Source organism: Camarhynchus parvulus, chromosome 1 (assembly GCF_901933205.1).
Source record: "Camarhynchus parvulus chromosome 1, STF_HiC, whole genome shotgun sequence".
NCBI lineage: Eukaryota > Metazoa > Chordata > Aves > Passeriformes > Thraupidae > Camarhynchus > Camarhynchus parvulus.
The window spans coordinates 85,768,758-85,788,986 of record NC_044571.1 but is presented as its reverse complement, the minus strand read 5'-3'; the positions used below and the strand labels follow the sequence as shown (position 1 = coordinate 85,788,986).

Here is a 20,229-nt window from a genome sequence, read left to right as displayed (position 1 = left end):
ATCAAGCCTTTTATCACATCATTTACTCAGATTCCAATCATACTTCCTGTATGTCAGTAGAGAAAAGAAAGCTCTATAGGACTGGCACAAAGGAACTGCTGTTTCTGCAATATATTACAACCAAGTCTGCATTAGCGCTCAGTTAAATAAAGCCCATGAGCCAAGTGAACTATTTTTATTCCACTGAACAAAAGGAAATATAACAACATCATTTGTTACAGTGGCAGGCCCATTTTAAGGCACTATGTAATTAAGAGTAGGAGTTAATTGCAAGGCTAGATATAGCAGGCAAGGTTTTCCTCAACATCTTTGAGCAAAGATTTGTGCTTTTCTGGGGCCCAGATCTTCTTACCCTCTGTTCTTGCTACAGTGACCTAAGCAGCTTTCAGCAGGATGCATGGATCTTCACTGCTACCTATTTAAAATTCATTTTTTCTCAAGAAGCAGCAACACTGCAGCCATAAATCCCAACACAGAGGAGACTGACTGAGCTCCCATTCACAGCCCTGTCAGCATCTGAAGCAAGTGACTTGCTAATTTCCATCCAATTCCCAGCGGACAAGCATCTACATCATACAATTAGTGACAATATGAACTGCACATTCAGCAGAATTGGGATTTCACTGATGGATGGATTACGATGGATTGCCAGTATGTATGTTTTATTCATCTCAAGACTGCTTTGTCAGGCTATAGTTTGTCCTTTGTGCAGTTAAAATGATAAAAATCTTTTTATGGCCAGTACTGGGCAGACAATGTTGTACCTTTGCTAAGGGGTGAATAAAACTCAACCGATTTCCAAAATGAAGACAACAACCAAAGACAGATGCTCTAGGAAGTTGTACGAGTTAAGGCATTTTGTTCAGTGCAGTATTCTCTCCCATTGCTTTAAGTCACCTTGCTCAAGTCCTACAGCTACTTGCTCCTAAGACCACCAGCATAACAATTAGGAGAGCACAGCATGCAGCAAGTCCAGGTACAGTTTTCTGATCAGCCTCCCCTAATTTCAGCAATTAAGAGTCAAGAATGTTTGCAGCAGGCTGCCATAGAGATATGGTACCTACCCACAACCCAAAGCTCTCTCATTGTTTTGGCCGCACAAACCCAGCACCCACCTCAGGTTACCTAACCACACTCCCTCTCTCCTATCCAAGGCAAGAGAGCATAAAAGGATACTTTAAATTCTGTAACTAGCACCCCATAATTTCACCTCTCACCTCTACAGTAACAGCTCTGTTTGCTAAAAAACCTCAAGATATAAACAGGGTAGTCAGTTTTGGAAACAGCTATTGCACAGCTCTCAAGAAATACCTGGTTTGACCCCTGAGCACACCCACGAGCAATGCATGGGGATGCACTTCCCAAACCAATTTTCCCCCCTTCACTTTATGCCATTTACACTTGTCTCGAGGCAAGTGCTGCCTTCCTCTTTACTAACAATTCACACTCATATTGTGGCACAGCCTGCACTAACTCCATCTTTTCTGTCCTCACACTCATTGCAGAGGGATTCAGTGAAGTAAAATGCATTTGCTGTGGGAAAGGAGATCCTTCAAATCAATCTACAACAGAGCATGACCACAACAGAGCTTAAGTGAACTGTCTCCTTTGCAAGGATGAGGTTGCTTCTTCCACTCTTTTCAGTTATTTCTTTTGGCCCAAGTTTTCACAAAATCATAGAAAAGGCTTAGTTTGGAAGGGCCCTTAAAAATCAACTAAGTCCAGCCAATGTGCAGCAATGTGCAGCAATTCCTCCCAGCAGATCAAGTTGCTCAGGGCCCCATTCAACTTTTTGTTCCATTCCTGGTTATTCCTGTACTGCTGGTATTTGCAGGTGCTGATTCCTCCCAACAGCCTCCCAACGTACGCATGTTTGGCTGCTTTTATTTTTAAGAAAAATCTCTTCAGGCTGGAAATAACTCTTGCTTTCCTGTGAACACTCTTCAATGTACATCTAGTTTTATCTTAGGTGCTTAAATATTCTACATTGACAAAAGTTTTGTCAGTCTCTGCTACTCTATTAGAATGTTATAAAACAGACATCTAAACTTCTGGCCTTCTACTTTGTAAGGTCCCTTTTAGCTTTGAAGTAAGAAGTTGGATTTGAGCCTAATATATATTCTTTAAACTTACAGCATGGTTTGAATTTACATCCCACACAGCTGAAACTTCCCCAAAGGGTTTCAATTCGCAAAGATAATTAAAAATCTGCAAAAAGGTAATGCTTTATTTGTGACAAAAATTAACCAATATATCTTAAATAGAAGTAGTCAAATCCCAAATCATTACTTTTTAAAATGGGCTCTCAAAAAGTAGTCCTAAGCAAATGAGTCTGTAATTCTGTCATTTTAGTATTTTGTGTAGTCAGCAGACAGCTTCCATCTTAGATCTGAGATGATGTATTGTCTCCAACCCCTGGTCCAATGGCTCTCAACCTTTTCTTCCCCATGGAGCATCTGGACTCTGGGTATTTCCCTGAAGACTCATTAACTGCTTCTTCCTCAAAGGCTGAGATTATTGGCATTTTTCTCAGACTACATTTCTAACCATTTAAAAGACCTGTCAGGACAGAGAAATAAATACATACCGAAAAATAACAATTCATCAGTCTCCCTGTCAAGACATCACAGGTAAAGGGAAGACCTAAGTTTTGGCTAATGCCTTTAAAGACCATTTTCTATATTGCATGCCTGTAAATCATTTACATAGCATTCCACACCCTCTTTTAATGCCAGTATCCCAAGGGAGAAGGTGGATTAGAATATTGATACCTTTAATTTAGGAGGCAATTAGACCAACAACAACAAACCAGAGCTGTATGTATGCTCAAAACAATCTAGTTAGAACTCTATTTTAATTAAAAATCAGTAAAATAATCCTATTATGCCAAAGATTGCTTTAGGCATGGTTCCAATACTGCGCATCTTTTTCTTTAGTATTTTAGCTCCACACAGAGAAAGTGACTGAAGTAACACTGTAGACTACCAGAATGGTCCTTTCTGTACAGCAAATTCCTCTTCCAGTGAGAGAGCTTGGGAAGATACAGAAATAAATGTTCCAATGTCAGTCAGCCACTTGGTAAGCCACTTAATAAACGAAACAAAAAGAAACCTGCTAAAATAAAAGCAGCCTACATTCTTCTGCCTGTGACCAGCAGGCAGAAGAAGGCAATTCTCCACTTTGCTCCACTCTGGTGAGACCCTGCCTGGAGTCTGCATCCCACTCTGGGGACCTCAGTGTTAGAGGGATGTGGGCCTGCTGGAACAAAACTGGAAGAGACCAGAAAGATGCTCAGAGGGCCAGAACAGCTCTGCTATGCAGACAGGCTAAGAGAGCTGGATTGTTCAGCCTGGAGAAGGGAAGGCTCCACAGAGATTTTAGAGCACCTTCCAGTACCTGAAGGGGCAACAATAGAGCTGGAGAGGGACTTTGGACCAGGGCATGGAGTTACAGGACAAGGGGGAATGGCCATAAGACAGAGAGTAGGTTTAGATTAGATAATAGGAAGAAATTCTTTCCTGTGATGGCGCTGCCCAAGAAGCTGTGGATATCACATCCTTGGAAGTCTTCAAGGCAAGGTTAGATGGGGCTTTGAGCAACCTGGCACAGTAGAGGGTAGTCCCCATGGCAAGGGACTGAAACTGGATGATCATTGGGGTCCCTTCCAACACAAACCATTCTAGGAGTCTGTGAAATCCAGTTTCCCCAGTCTCCATCCCACTACCTGCAAACCTCACCTCAAAGGGCACCTAATTCCTCATATACCCCCCTTTTGCCTCCTTTGTCAAAAAGTAACATGCACCTCTGCTACAGATGCACAATTTACATGGTATTATTTTTAAAAAACAGGAAAAATAAATATTTCCAATAGCATCTTTCATTTCTGGATTTGCTCTTACATGGTCTGTGGGGTCCTGCTGCATAACAAGCATTTTATCCACGGCAAAGACCAGCAGCACAGCTGCCAGAGCCAGTCACCTGCCTGCATCACTGAACTGGGGAAGGGGGCAGAAGGAGCAGGGCAGAGAGTGTCCTACAGAAGAGAGTGTGGATGTATAAACATGTATATCCACACACATAGATGTGTGCATGTGTATGTAACCTGCACCACCCTAGTTAACTCTCTTATTTTGTTTACTCACAGACAGTGAGTATGCATCATGTGATATGATCATTTATAAAACATAGTTATCCTCAAGTGACAAAGTACTAAAAAGAAACACATTTGTGGAAAGTTATAAAGTACCACAGACTGCTCTAAAATAATATAATTTGGTATTGTGCATTGCCCAGTTATTTCTGTAAGGATTCATACTTGTTTGATGTATTCAGATCTTGTTTCTATTAATTGGAATCTATATTAAATTATAAAATAAATAAACTTATTCCCCCGAGGCATGCAAACAAGGCTGTTGCCCAGATCCATGTTGCTCTAATGCACATCAACCACTACTACCCACAGTACTGAAATATACTTGGGAATTAAATTAGGGAAAAAAAAAAAAAAAAAAAAAACAAAGACACTTCTTGAGGCCATTTCCTCTTCCAAGACACTTGTGGGAGGGAGGGCCCAGGAGCTTAGCAAAGGTTAACCTCACCTATTCCCTCCAGGCTTGTGCTGAAGAAAGAAGAGATGCAAGGTCTTGCAGTTCCAGAAACAGAAAACATCCTTTGCAGACATTTTATTCTACCAGATCAACATACAGCAGACAGTGGTGAGTCCCCAGACATCATCTTCACCACTCCTTATCCTGCAGAGCCTTCCAGTCTGCCAAACTCAACCTTTCAATGCCTCTGCTTTCTTGGGAAGTAGAGAAGATGTTGTCAACAGACAACAGTAATAAAGTTCCTGAACCACCTGGACTATTGTCACATTATTTATTTTTAGTATTTGAGTGTGGAAGTCCAAGGAACTGATGAGTAGAACCAGGTTTTGCTCATCTTGGTGTTTTGTACTAAGACTAAACTTCATGCAAAGCCCTCTTGCCTCTCCAAATATCACTGGGAAATAAGGTAGGATGGTTTTGGGGTCATGAATGTGTCCATGATTATGAAGAATGGGGGAGGTTTTCCTTATTACAGGCTTTCCACAGCCTTAAACTTTGAGAAACTCTGCCTGAAGAGACAAAAGCACACTTCTTGCTGCCAGGACAGGGGGGTAGCCCCAGAGTAGTCTCCATGAATGCGTAACAGAGGTGGGTAAAAGACCCTTACACTCCAAAACAAAATCATTACAAAGCAGCAAGGTCTTAGACCTTGAGGAATTCTTACAGGACACAGTCAGGAAGCCAGAGCAAGTTGGCTTTGCATGCCTGCAGGATTAAGCACAGCCATCCAACACCATGCCACGGTCCTGCAGGATCAGGATCCCCACTGGACTGCAGCCTGGAGGTCACTAGAGCCAAAGCCCATCCCACCTACACACACAAACCCAGCACGGAATATTGCATCATGAGTCCACAGGACCATATGGCTAGAGCACCTCTGAAGGTGGAATCAGGCAGCCATGAGAGTAGCAAGCTGACAGAAGAGGTAATATTTGCTCTGAACTTTTTCTGTATCATTAGTCTTGTGCTAATTATGCTAACCAACAGCAACAGTCACTCTGATGGGAGGGCTGAACAGAAGTGACACAGCTGTCAAATCCACTCAAAGAACTAAAGCCTTAAAAGTTCGTCCTTTTGGGGGCAGAACAGAATCCCTACAGCAAGATGCAGAGGATTGCAGCTTTTTAGGGCAGAAAGTTTCAGAGAGCAAGTACAGCTGACGCAGACATTAAAAAACCAAGCGCGCTTGCCTGTTTCTCAGGGGGATTTAAACAGCAGGTGAGTGGGGCTGGTCTGTGGGACATGACCCTTTCTTATTTCAGCTATTTAGATGCAAATTGTTCCCCCTCCCTCCCTCTCTCAACACCATCTGTTAGCCCAGAGGTTTAGACGGTGCCTAGAATGTAGGTTTTGGGGGAGGGGGATATAGATAAAGCACTGAGAGAATTTTGGTTGATGCCTCTATTTCCTCTAGGGCACAGTTTGGGAGAGAAAAAGAAAAATCACTTTGCAATACAATAACAGTGGGATTTTCCCCTCATTCTAATGCACTTTTTTTTACTGACCCCATGGATTTCCTGCCCTAGAAAGCATTCCTTGTCCAGCTTTTGGCCAACAAGCCACATTATATAGTGACATTTATAGCAGGTTGCTATGGTGTTAGCAAAGGGCAAGAGCTGGTATTGCATGAAGTATGAGAGATTCAAGGAAGGAAAGTCCTAAATAATAATAATGAAGTCCTTTACTGCAAGGCACAGCATTTAATGTTTTGTTAGTGCTAGTGAAGCTGCCTCATCTCTGTCTGACTTTCCAAAATGAACAGCAATGTACTTTCTAAAACTGTTGAGATATTTGATTCATTACATACTTCACCCAGGGCTCTGAATGCTTTATAAAGGAAAGATTATGGGTGGCAGCAGAAAGTCAATTTTCAGGAAGTTTGAAGATGATACAGTATTGGAAGTGGTGGCTAACAGACCAGGCAGGCCACTCAGAGGGATATGGACAGGCTGCAGAAATGGGCCAACACCAACCTTTGCACTTCAAAAAAGGAAAGTGCAAAGCCCTGCTGCTCAGGAGTACAGACTGGGAGCCAACAGGCAGAAAGGAAGCAGAAAAGGCAGAGAAAGGCCTGAGATTCCTGGTGGACATCAAGTTGGCCATAAGCCTCCAAACCATATTTGTAGCAAAGAAGTTCAACAGCATGTGGGCTGCATTAGGAAAAACAACTTCCAGTAGGTCAAGGGAGGGGATCCTTCCCCTCTGCTCAGGGCTGGTGAGACAAAACTGGAATGCTGGGACAAGTCCTTCCCTCCCCAGTACACCAGAGATGTGGACATACTGCTGAGAGTCTAGCAAAGGTTCACAGAGACAATTAAGGGACTGGAGTATCTGGTATATAAGGAGAGGCTGAAGGAGCTGGGACTCTTCAGCCTGGAGAAGAAAAAATTCAGAAGGGTCTTATCAATGTGCATAAATACCTGATACAGATGTAAAGAAGATGAAACCAGGCTCCTCTTGGTGGTATCCAGCAACAGGACAAGAGTCAGTGGGTACAAACTGAAATACAGGAAATTCCATTTAAATGTAAGAACAAACCCCCACAACAAAACCACACTTTTTTTCTGGGTGGGGATGAGGGGAGATGGACACAAAACCACAGAACTCAGAAAACCACAGGTTGCTCAGGAAGATAATGGGAATTATTATCCTTGGGCATGCTCAAAACCCCACTGGACATGCCATTGAGCTGACTGTTTCAGCTGCCACTACATTAGATAGGGAATTGGACTAGACTATCCACACAGAGGTTCCTGTGAACTTACAATTCTGCAAATACAAGCCACACAAACTGACAGGGAGGCTTTAAAGGAAAGAGACACACATTACCATTCAGACCACTTGTCTGAGGCACGTTTTTACTCCTCAGCATCCAAGGCCCCAGTTTAGTGATGAAGACAAATTAGAAGTGCTTGTGACAACCTTGAGCAGAAAACCAGCAGAAGAGCTGGGATCAGTACCATAACACCCTCATTATGAAATTTAGTGTGTGGGGTACAGTTCCAGCACTTGGGAGATGCCAGCTTTTGTCCCAGTTCTCACAGACCTCATTTGTGATCTTGGAGGCACAAGAGGGGGAGAAAGCCAAAGTACTTCTTGTCTGCTTGGCCCTCCTCCTATCAATCACTTCCTTAAAGGAAAGGCAATTCAGGTAGTTAGAGAGCACGCAGCAAGAGATGAAGCCCTTCCAGCTGCTTCTGCAATTTCAGTTAGCACAAGAAACATATTCCCATGAAGAGAAAAAAAGGAAAAGAAAAGGAGAGCTGTGTACACAATCCTGAGGGGGAACTCAGAGGTAAAGGGGGGCATGGAAGGATTTGAAAATGCTTCTTCCCCCTTGGAGTCCCAGAGATGGGACAGAAGAGCCCTCCTGAGCTTGAAATATGAATAGGCAGTGACCACCTAAGGGGAAATGGGCAGGAAAAACAATACAGGGTGGGCTTCAGAGCCTCAGTCACAACTGAGCAAGTTATTGGGGTACCCTTACATAACATTTGAGGCTGACATCAAGTTGGGTTTAGTCAGACTTTAATTTTCATGCTCCACTGAGATGTAGGAAAGAAGCTTTTCAGCTGGGAAGACCTTCTGCCAGCCAAGGTTTGCACAGCAACATTTTCTGGAGGGATTTGGGCCTTTTTCTTTTCTTACTGTTTGAATATTGTTTGAATTTCTTAAGTGTTGCCAACACAAACACAACATCTTCCCTCTTTCTTGCATAGAGACAAAGCCAGAACAACTTATGATCTCAACCTCTTGGTGATAGTCAGGAACTTCAGGTACCTGCTTTCAGACTCTTGACTTCTAAAATACATTTAATTCAATTTTGCTGGAAAGCAATATACTGACAAAAGTTGCAGGCATTTCATAGAAACATTCTCCTAAAAAAATACATATCAGTTATCTGAGCAAACAATTTCAAGAAATTTATGCTGGTAACTTGAAAGAATTTAAATTTTTCCATTTAAAATACATGGGGTTATATATTCTCCATTTATAAAAAGCAGAGTTTTCAGAACATCAGTGCTTCCCCTACATGCACTGCTCTAAATCACCAGCTAATTTCTCTTTCCAGATCTCTGGCATTTCACCAGCACTAATGAGAATCTAAAGAACAGTTACTGGAAATGTTTTTGGTTAACCAACTTCTTGTTCACAAATCTCAGCACATGTACAAACTTTAAGAGTTGCAATCCTGCAGTTTGATCTCTAGTACAAGACGGAGGCATCAAGTCTCAGTCTCCTTGATTTTTAAAGGACAGAAAGGTCATCTGTAATAGCTGAGGGGTACTTGGCCTTAATGCCAGCAAGCCACCCACTGAAAACAGTGGGAGTTTAGCCCAAATTAGGATTTCAGGATTTATCCCTGTAACACTTCCCACACAGTACTACCTGACAGTTTCTGAAAACTGGCAAAATGTGAGGGACATGCCAACACCATCCCAGATGAGGTTTCCAAGGATGTGTTTTGTAACAATTGAATTCAACCAACACCAGTCTGCATATGCACATATTCTCACAACACCAAGGGGGTTTAGCATGCTGATTTTAAAAGCACAGTGGCTAAAAACACCTCTGATAGCTATTCAATGCCAAATAAAGCACACTTTAAAACAACCCCAACCACAAAGTAGTTGCATCCAGGGTACCATTTAACTTGTGCAATAATACCCCCACCTTCAAATGCTTTTCTAGAACTTTCTTCCAGCACCCAAATCCCTATCTTTTCCCACCCAATACCTCCAGAACTGCCATCCCAAACATGACCTGGGAGAAGGTGGATGGGTTTACAGCAAGGAAGCACTGAGGGCTGAGAGGCCAGTTTCTGCCCACACAGTGCCTTTGAACCCAAATCTAATGATATTGATGCTCAGGAAACCAGTTTACCACTGGCTGATGAACTTTCCCATCCATGTCCCACTCTTAACAGTGCAAATATCGACCAGGTAAGTATGTGCCAGAGCTGAGTGCTTCTCCTGAGGGAAACATGTCTATGAGCCCTGTTCAACCCAACCTGGCCTTGATCCTGCAGGGAGTTGAGGAACTCAGGTATTCCAGGGGCCAAAGGCTTTGTACAGTACAGCTGCTCTGAATGGGGAGCCTGAAACCTGCAGTCCCCGGTTTTACAGACAACAGCATAGGGTCTCTAGCATCTAATTCTTAAAAAGATCCTTTATTTGGATCCCTGGAGGCAGCAGGGCTTTGCACAAGACAGGGTCAACACCTATGGCACAAGTCAGGTCACATCCTTGTAAATAACCAATGCAGCAACTGGGATACAGCAGGTAAGAGGAACAGCCTCTTTAGCCACCACAGCATCTCCCTGACAGCAACCAACAAAAAATAACCCAAACAAATGATAAAAATTTTATTAAAAGTCAGTCAAGGAGAGTGGGGCTTTCAGAGAATGAAACATGACTTATTTTGGAGCAAGAGCACAGCCAAGTAGACATATTGCTGAAGAAACAAGACAGGTACCACTCTAAAAGCAGCAATTAGTTAGCAAATGACAGAAGACTTCCACAGGTATTTTGCTATGCTTGCATTTTTCCCTGAAACTAGTCATTTTTAAGAGGATCCAAATGCAGGAGAAGGAAAGAAGCCTGACGCAAAGAATAAAAAAAACACCAAATCAAATAGAAAAAAAAATTAAAATCCCATAGTTGTCATGCTTATGATTTACATTCTCTAGATAGGAAAATTTTGGAGCAGCAAAAGCCTCTCTGCCCTTCACTTCACAAACTCTTGATATCATAATCACATTTTTAAAATACTGCCTTCTTGAATGATGCAGATTAAAAGGCCTAAGTAATTCTCTGCCATACTATTGAAAACCACACACCAGCACGAAACAGCATTTATCTCATGCAAGGCCATTAAACTATTACTTACAGTGCAATAAATTGTATCCACACAGATACCACTGTCACTGCAGAGCACAAAACCAAGGAAATTCCTCGTCCCTGGCCCCTGGGGTTTGAGTGAGAGAAGTTGAACTGCTCCTGCTTGGAGCAGGGTTTTGTCCTGCAGAAACCCTGCAGTACCTCACCTAACACAGCAACTGTCCTGTAATTATCATGCACACTTTATAGTCAGTGAAACAAAAGGGAACTTTCATTTCAAAAGTAGTTTTTAAGGCAAAAACAGAGGAAAGCTTTTCAAATGTTGAGTGGGAAAGGACAAGGAGAGAAGACTGTGCGTTTTTATGGGTCAGTAAGGCAGTGCTGAAACAACTGCGGCAGGGGATGGCCATAGGAGACCTGGTTCGTTTGCCACACCAAAAGTGGGTTTATTTTCCCAGAGTTAATGCATTTGTCAACCACTCAGACACAGCCCCAAACAAGAAGGCAGCCTGACAAGACAGAACAAGACACCCAGCTGGCTCCACAGTCTAGACAAAAACTTGCTTCTCTGAAGCTTTTCTATTTTCCCTTCCTCTTCCAGAGTTAAAATTGGAATGGTATCAGTTCCTTTCCCAAATGGAAAGCCCTCTGACACCAAAGCAGATTTTGAAGCTTTCTAGCAACTACACAGATCAGGCCGCCAGAGCTTGCTGCTTACATGAGTGTGTGCTCAGGGCATCTGCAGGGTAGTCTTGGGATCAGAGCAGAGCTACAGTTGGATGCTCTCCAGAGGTATTTTGGGAGAACAGAATCAAATAGCCACACAAATGTAATTGCCAAGTTTCCGTCTACTGTTTCAGCAATTTGCTTGACACGTTTAATTTCAGAGGAGAGAGTGGTAGAGTAATATGTTGTTTTATTAATATGTCCAAATTCCTTAACACAGCATTCATATCTTTGGTATGGTGCAGGACTCTTTCAGGTTCTGCTTTTGATAACAGAAAGCATTACAAGTTCTTCATGCCGCCTGGAAAAAATATTTGGATAGACTGAGTTTAGGGCATTCATTGAGAAAGGTGCAAAGCAATATTCTTAAATTACCTATTTAAACTACCTATCAAAATCTACAAATCTGGAGCACAGAATTTTGATCCTCTGCTTTCTTTTCAGCAGTCCATTCAGAAAGCCAACCTTCCAGACACCTGTTGAACATCTGGTCACTTATTTACCTGATGCTCTCAATTCCTGTGGCCCACACAGAGTTAACTCATGTGGGAAAACAAGATTTCCCTGCCTTCTACCCCACAGAATTGAAGAAAGTTCAAATTCTGACCCCTATTGAAAAGCCTGTCCCAAGATCAGCATGTTTCTATGCTCCCATCACCAACTCATTGTCCATTCAGCTCTTGCCCATTGTACCTCTCCATTTCCAAGCTTACAGATATCTCACAGCATCCCAGAGAATACACTGAGATCATCTGAAAGCATCAATATGTATTTGGATCATCTGTTAAACCCACAAGGCATCCACTGTCAGAAGATCCATAGAGTCAGTGTGTATGACTTCCTCTTCAGCATTTATTTTAAAAAATATTTCAGTCCCAATTCCCACAGAACCAGAATGTCACTGAAGAGGACAGTTTGCCTTCAGAGCTACCTGAGAATTCAGGTTTTCAAGCAAAGCTGAGCTATCAAAAAACCAAGCTGCTTACACATCTAGTTTCCATTATAGAGAAGTACAACACTGTCTTTTACACTCTGCACATGTAAACTGTTCCTCTTCTTCAACATTTCAGAGCAAAGAAGTCAGTAAATTTTTAATCTAAAAAGTGAGAAGAGATTACAGACCTAAAAAATTTACAAAAGCCATGTCATTCTGTAATGCTGTTCACAAGAAATTAGTTCTACCTTCAGGAGTCTGTCATTTGGATTATTAATTTTTTTTAATGTGAAAGGGCTGTATCCCAACACTGACTTTCAAGCCTAAGAGCATTCTGGTCTGAAGATGATTGACCATAGCAAAAAAATCAAGCTAAAGAGTGCAGGAAGTGGCTTCAGACCTTTTTAGCAGGTATATGATTTCAAGCACCAGTTTGATATTACGTTGAACATCCAACAGCACAAGAAGCACCAACTCTAACCAAAGATAGGGCAATTCCCAGCTTACAGCTATACAGAGGCAACAAAAAACCATTCTTCCTCTCTGTCAGAATTCAGGATTTTCCTGTGGCTGTCCTGGACTGCCAAGACCCCTGCCGGAGACCCTGGCACAGAGCCCAAGATGCCTGTAGTTTTGATTGTGACCCATGGAGCAAGTTACCAACCTTACATGAAGATCTGCAAGCCATGACAGTTTAAGTAGAATAATAGTGAAGTTATCACGGGGTGAAAAATAGATTTTTGGGGTTCTTAGAATGGGGGTTCAGGGGGCAAGATGGAAGGATCTGGGCATGTCCAGCCCTTCTCCTTCTTCTTCTTGGCTTCCATCTTCTGCTGTGATGTTGGCACTTTTAGATTGGTTTAGAGTAGAAGCTCACTGTCTAACATAGGTGATAAGTATTGGAAAGTAATTGTAAATATTGTACATGTAGTTTTTAGCATAAAAGATAACACCACTCTGGGAGCAGGCAGAGAGCCTCTGACTGTCCTGCTGAGCAGACTTCAGCAGAACAGGAGAAAAAATTTTATAGATAAGATGCAATAAACAACGTTGAGACCGAGAAATGAAGAGTTCTGACTCCTTCTTCGAGCGCCAGGCTGGGAAAAGAAACTTTCCAATGCATCTCGGGGTCACTCTGACAAGCTAAATTCCCGAGACCTCTCCAGCTATCTGAAGTTCTCTCCTTTCCTGAATCCTTATAGAAGGGCATTTTTCCTGCTCTATTCCACTTTACATGGGATTCCATGTAAGTAGAAATTCCACCTTTCACATTACTTTTTGGCACAATCTTCACACAGAAAGACAGATTTTAAAGAGCGCTTGAACTCGTAAAAATTGGATCTTCCTACTCCACAAGTCAGACAAAGTGTTCCAAAATCATACTGTGTGTAGTAACAGTAATTAACATTTTACCAGTTTCCTCAGAGCTCTGCAGAGCCTATGAAAAATCATTTAAGTTTTCAAGTCACACACACCACTGGCCCCATCAGCCTCACAGACTCAAGAGTGGTTTTACAATAAGTGGGTCACACTTCTGCAGGCAATCTTCAACTCCTGAGCAAGAACAATGCTGGCCAGAGCTGTGACAATGCAAAAGTGACAGGCAGCACTTGAGCACAATCTGGTCAACAGTTACTGCTTGGAGATCCCATGAGAACTCTACTAGAGATATCAGAGGAAATACTTTTGCAGAAATCCTCTCACAGGCACAAAGGTGGCAAAAGAAACAGCACAAAGCTCTCAAGCACTACTTTGCTTGCTCTTGTACTAAGAGAGAAACCCACAGCAGCACAGACTTCAGCATAAGCCACTCATGAACACTGTGGTCTGTCGGTATCCAAATACTGTCTACAAGAAATGTGCAGGGGAACTGTTTGCAAGGGCATGTAGTGATAAGAGAAGAGGAAAAGGCTTCAGACTGACAGAAGGCAGAAGGTTTAGATTTTATATTAGGAAGAAATTATGTGCTGTGAGAGTGGTGAGACAGGTTGCCCAGAGAGGCTGTGGATAGCCCATCCTTAGGACTGTTCAAGGCCAGGTTGGATGGAGCTTTGAGCAACCTGGTCTAGAAACGTTTGCCTGACCATGGAAGTGTGTTGGAATGAGGAGATCTTTGAGGTTCCTTCCCACTCAAACCATTCTATGATAGATACCCTGGCTCCAGCCAGCTTGACCTGGTTAAGCCATGACACTGTCCAAATACACCTCCAACAGCAGTGAAGACTGAGCACAAAGACAAGCACAAAGCCAGGTGACACAGATTTCAACATGGTAACACATTTTCAACAGACATTCAAGCACAGCCCCAGTTTCCTCTAAAAATGAAAGGTTTCAGTGAGATAACTCAAGCAATTAAACCTACACAAAGCCTTGAGTCACTTGCTGGGTCAAGATCCAGCTGATTCCAAGAATCTGTATGCAGGCTGCTTACCCAGAAATTAACCTACTGCCTCAGAAAGTGTTGCTTAATTTAGAAGAGTGATTACTTACAGCACCTGCTGCTAGCCTTGCAGCCCCATACGCCAGCTTCCCCAAAATGAATGCTAACTCATCTAAAATTATTTACATAAGTCATTAAGGAAAGAACTAAAAAAAACTGTGCTAAATGTAAAACATAACAATCAGCTGGGTTATCAGCAGCAATTGAAATTGTAATTTCCAAAGTAAATAGTGTGAGTTAAGGCAGTTTGAGCTGAAGTTGCACAGCCAGTCCTTGTGGCAGACTCCCTTTTTCAGCCAGGAATAAATAGCAAACACTGCACAGGAGACACCAAATTGTACATGTACATGGCACATCACCTCAGAAGTGGCCCCACACAGCACAAAAACCTTTGCAAAAGAGGTGTCCTGGCTTTAAAGCCACATTATCTGAAGACTTTAAATCTAAAGCTAAACCCACAATAGCTTTGTCACTCAAGCAAAGAGCCTCTAGCAGTAGCTGAGGACTGAGGTCAGCAGGCAATAGAGAGAGGGAAAGAAGAGAAGAAAGGAGGACCAAAGAGCAGCTTGATTCCCAAGCCTTAGCCCTCCTCTAGAAGTTTCTGTTCACATCTACAGATAGAAACTCTAAATAGGTACACAGGCCCTAAAAGGATGTATCCAGGAATGCCATTGCAAGGCCAGGCTCAGTAATTTTTGATCAATCATGGCAACTGGCAGAAGGGCCCATAGACTCAAGGAAAGCAAATGTCAATCCTGATGTTCCAGAAGACCCAGGGAACCACAGGCGCACCTACAGGAGCCTCATCAACTTCAACAAGGAAAAACACAGTTTTGCACTCCGGGAGGAACAACCACAGGCACCTACAGGTGCTGGGTTCATCCAGATAAAAAACACTCAGGCACAAAAGGACCTGGGGGTCCTGGTGGTCAGCAAGTTGAGCATGAGCCAGCAGTGAGTCCCTGCAGCCAAGAAGGCAAATGGCATCCTGGGCTGCTTTAGGCCAAGTATTGCCAGCAGGTTCAAGGCAGATGATCCTTCCCCTCTCCTCAGCACTGGTGAAGGCACACCTGGAGCGCTGGGTGCAGTTCTGGGGTTTCCTCTATGAGAGGCACACAGGCCAGAGAGAGTCCAGCAAAAGGCTGCAAAGATGCTGAGGGGAGCATCTCTTCAGTGATGAAAGGCTGACAGAGCTGGGAGTGCCCAGCCGAGAGAAGCGCAGGCTCAGGGGGATCCATCCCGTCAATGTCTATAAATACTGGCAGGGAGGATGCAAAGCAGACAGAACCAGCTTTTGTCAGTGATGCCCAGTGCCAGGGCCAGAGGCCATGAGCACAAACTGAAACACAGAGGGTGCCTCTGAACATCAGGAAACACTTTTTCACTGTGAAGGTGACCAAGCACTGACAGGCTGGCCAGAAAGGTGGCGGAGTCTCTATCCTTGGATACTCAAATGCTGTCTGGGCACAGTCATGGGTGGTGGAGTCTCCATCCTTGGAAATATTCAAATGCTGTCTGGGCACAGTCATGGGTTAACTGGCTGCGGGTTGCCTTGCTTGATTACAGCAGGTTGGGCCAGATGACCTCTGGCATTCCCTTTCCTCAGCCAGTCTGTGATTCTGCGAAGACACATGCCTAAAGGTGTATAGGCATCAAGAAGAGCCCTCTCAAGACACAATGCAAACTTTTACCTCAATTTTAACTACTGAATGCATATTTTTATTTTGCTTGAAAAAAACTGACATTTCACTAATGGTAGCTGAGATGTTATGTGCTTCCTTGCAGGAGAAGGGGTTCAGAATTAAAGATGGAACCCTTTACCACACAGGTCTGTCTCAGAGAAGAGTCAGCCCACTCATTTGTGTGCCTTGGAAATTGGAAGCAATCCACATTTGGGGGCTTATTTCTTTTCCTAATCAAGACCGAGGTTATTTGCAAAAATCCGGCAGGAATCTTGAAACCCACTTCAGGCACTCAGAAGGACTTTTTCAGCAGCTTGAAAACATCCAACAGTCTATGCCTGCTTCCTCCCCTGACCCATATATATCAAACTCTAAAAGCCACAAGCGGCCTATACAGAAAAGTTTGCCTTTTAGGAGATGGAACAAAGAACATAACATTCCTGTCTGAGTGCAACAAAAACAGTTTGAACAAGATCTCAAAAGGTCGCAGTCATTACAGCCTCCCAGAACTAGAGGCACCCAGTTGCAATTCAAGCTACACAGCTCATCTCTTTCAAGCCCAAAAGCTTGGCTAAGTTTGCAGGTCTTTTGGGGACACTGAGCAAAGCACCGGAGTGCCTCAGCTCCAGACACCAGCTGCCTCAGAAGCCAAAGCAAGCAAAGTAAAACTCAAAGTACTGAGGCTTAGGAGAGCTGTGTGGGCAAAATATGACTTCATCCATTGCTTTGCAGTTGTGTAGCAGGCCCAGAAAGCACCACGCTTCATATGATTCCTTAGGGTGTTCTTATTTCCTTGCTTATGGCTTATGTATTGAAGCATCTTCTAATCTGTACATCTTTCCAAAAGAGCCCACTATCTGCTGTTTCACAATGTACAGTGAATTAATGAAGGTTTAATATAAATAAATAGCCTGAAATTATTTTGGAAGAGAAAATGCACAAGCGTTTCTCCAGAAAAGCATACAACTCCTCCTTCTTCCACCTCCTTGGACAGCTCTGCCTATACAAGAGGCTCATAAAATTTCAGGACCTTTTTCTAAATTTTAAGCACTGCACAGAAAAGCATTCATGCATAAAACACTACTCAATGATAAAACATTACTAATGTGGGTGAAAGAACAACTTCTGCCAGGTAACACAGATTACCTGAAAGTGCACAGTAGCTCCACTACCCTTTGATAAACTGAGGACATAGCTGAAGTGAGTTGAGAAAGGTCACACAGGTCCACAGCAGAGAAGAAACGCATCTTTCAGGTTTCTGTCCTGTTCTGGTTCTGCACTTGCAACCCTCCAACCCTCTGTTAAATTTGCAAGTGATTCCAGAGCAAGGCATGGAGCAGGGATCTGCTGCTGGAAAAGACTGCCAGGCAGAAGCTGCTGCAGCTGGCACCACTCTCAGAATGGAAACAGCTCAGAGAGCAGGAGGAACTGGCAGCACCCTGCCATCCTTACCCATCTTCTGTGCAATTTTCCCAATCAGAGACATTGGCACTGCTCATTCTCTTTTGCCTTTCTACCTGAATGAGCCTCACAGATTTGTTCCTGGTTTAAACTACCAGGTGATTACAACACTTTACCCTACTCCCTATAGGGCACAAGTTGCATAAAGCAGAGATTTGCATCACTGCTCCTGGCACAGCTTATAGTGTTCTTGTTCCAAACACCTATACCAGGAATGGAATTTTCATGTCACAGAATCATAGAGTCATTAAGGTTGGAAAAAACCCTTTAAAGTCATCAAGTCCAACTATCAATCCAGCACCACCACCACACATTCACCATTAAACCATGTCCTCAAGTGCCATATGTGCACATTTTCTGAACGCTTCCAGGGATGGTGACTCCACCACTTCCTTAAGCAATCTGTTCCAATGATTTATAACATTGTTGTGGGGAAAAAATCCTAATATCTAATCTAAACCTCTCCTGGCATACCTTGAGGCCATTTCCTCACGTTCTGTTAAGATGAAGAAAATGGTCAGACCTCTTCCTCTGGAAAAACATTTCACCATCAGACATTTCTCTACAGCTTCTGCACTCTGAGGTGCTTAAAGCCCTCAGCACATCCCCTCAGACTGCCATGACTGACATTGACCTTGTTCCCCACTTACATCAGGCTGAATCTGTTGACCTCCACTCGAAGCACACGCTCCAGCCTATGAACTCACCCCAGAGCAAAGCACATCCAAGCTGTGACACGACCATCACATTCCTTTCTCTCTAAAGTGCACTCATTTATGTTGCTCTGCTGAACAGCTGAAGGACACCTATTCCCACAGGTTTATCTTTGCCCCACCTCCTTGCTCATCTGTTTCCTCTTTCCCCAGAAGACTGGTGGCAGATGCCCACCTGGGGCTGCAAAGCCCCGGCATCACCAGTTAATTCCCATCAATTTTAACTTCTAAACACTTTCCAGATCAATGGCATGAACTGCCACTTCAATGAAACATTAGGAGCCAAGCATCAAAACTCTCCTTTGATTCATAGAAGATTCTGGTAAGAGAAGCCAAGTTCTAGACACTCTCTAGGAGCCAGCTCTTGGGGCAGAAACAGAAATAGAACAAAACCAACATTGTCCTCATGCAGTGGCATCATGCCAAATCTCTCTAAGCTTTTAGCATCAGAAAAAATTGTCAGCTACCACCAGATTCAGCAGGAATCAAGCTGAAGGTCTCAGCTGTGCAGTCTGTCACCAGTTCAGCTTCTTCAAACACACCAAGGTTCTGATAACAGGAGAGCAAAACTATCTCCAGTATGAGGGACTTTCTGAAAGGGGTGCTTTCTTCAGTCACCACAAACAAGCAGCAGGTGCTAACAACAAGCCAGGTTTGACTCACAAACTTCATTAGCCTCTTTACCCAGTTTGTGGTTTGTTTTTCATATTTCTCTTTGTGCACAGTGAAAGAGATCCTCTTTTATTTGTATGCTCCACTTCCAGTACAGTTCCAGCAGCAGCTGAGTTTTAACACCTTTATAACTTTTTTTTTCTTAACAGGAAAATAAATAAACAAAAGGCCACATGCACACCCTGGATTTTCCCTCCTTAATGGTACAGAAACATTTTGCTCATCTGCTCCCTGTCCCTTCCAGGTTTTACAACTCAGAACAAATTTGAGCCAAGAGCATTTGCTTGTGACTTCCAGCGCCATTTTTCTTTCTCAAAGATTCAGAGAACCATCTGACCCAATCCCATTAGTGCTGCTAGTAAATTAGCAACTCAGCTGACTGGTGGGGTCACATTTTGATCATAACAGGCACCCCTGTTCCAAGGAGATGGGTAAACCAAGTGTTCCAATACAATACCGTGGCAACAGGCAACATGGCAGAAGTTGTCTGAGCCAGCAACAGGACACGGCTGAAAGGGCTTGGAAGCAGATTCACATCCTGTTCGGCCAATACAGGGACAACAACCTCAGGCAGAGCTGCAACAGCCATCCCAGTATCTGCCCAGAACCACAAATTAGTGGCCCAAAATAAAGCTGTGAGGAGGCAGTGCCTGTGCATTGGTTCAATTCCTCTGGCTGTCAACCAGCTTGGAGCAAGTCCCACAGGTACAGAAAACCTCAGAGACTGGAATCAGGCTTCCCATCGGTGAGGCAACCCAATTTCACTGTCCTTTTCATCAATCCCTCAGGGCTGTTTTCACTCTCTCATGAGAATCTGGGATATAGTTATGTAAAACAGATTCCTCACCCTTAATTAAAATAAAGTTCACATGCACACCCTGCTGAAGGCAGCATTAAAAAAAATTAATTCTATGAGGAATAAGTCACTTATAATTAAAAAAAAAAACCCACCTCATTGTGCACACAAGGGAGTGTCGAACACTTGCCAGCCACCTGGATAATTGCTTCCTATGAAAAACTGCACAGGAGAGCCCTGGGGAAAGGAAGGGTCATGCAGAGATTCTTGTAAAGGCAAGATTCTTGCAAAGTGCAAGTGGGATTTGCTCTGCACAGGTGAGTGCCTGAAAGCCTGTCACCAAATTCTACCTATGCTG

At 43.3% G+C, this 20,229-nt stretch overlaps 1 protein-coding gene across 7 annotated transcripts in view; it reads right to left on the bottom strand.

The window, feature by feature from the left end:
* The window catches only part of PAK1 (p21 (RAC1) activated kinase 1), a 77,006-nt gene that overhangs the window by 42,204 nt on the left and 14,573 nt on the right, over nucleotides 1-20,229 (bottom strand). For 3 of the 7 annotated variants that reach the window (XM_030946685.1, XM_030946676.1, XM_030946704.1), the window contains exon 2: nucleotides 7,028-7,106. The exons of 3 other annotated variants lie outside the window; for them this stretch is intronic. The gene's annotated coding sequence lies outside the window, so the exon portion shown is untranslated. Of the gene's footprint in view, nucleotides 1-7,027; nucleotides 7,107-20,026; nucleotides 20,060-20,229 lie in introns of those variants that run through there. One more of the 7 variants, XM_030946694.1, reaches the window with a different exon arrangement.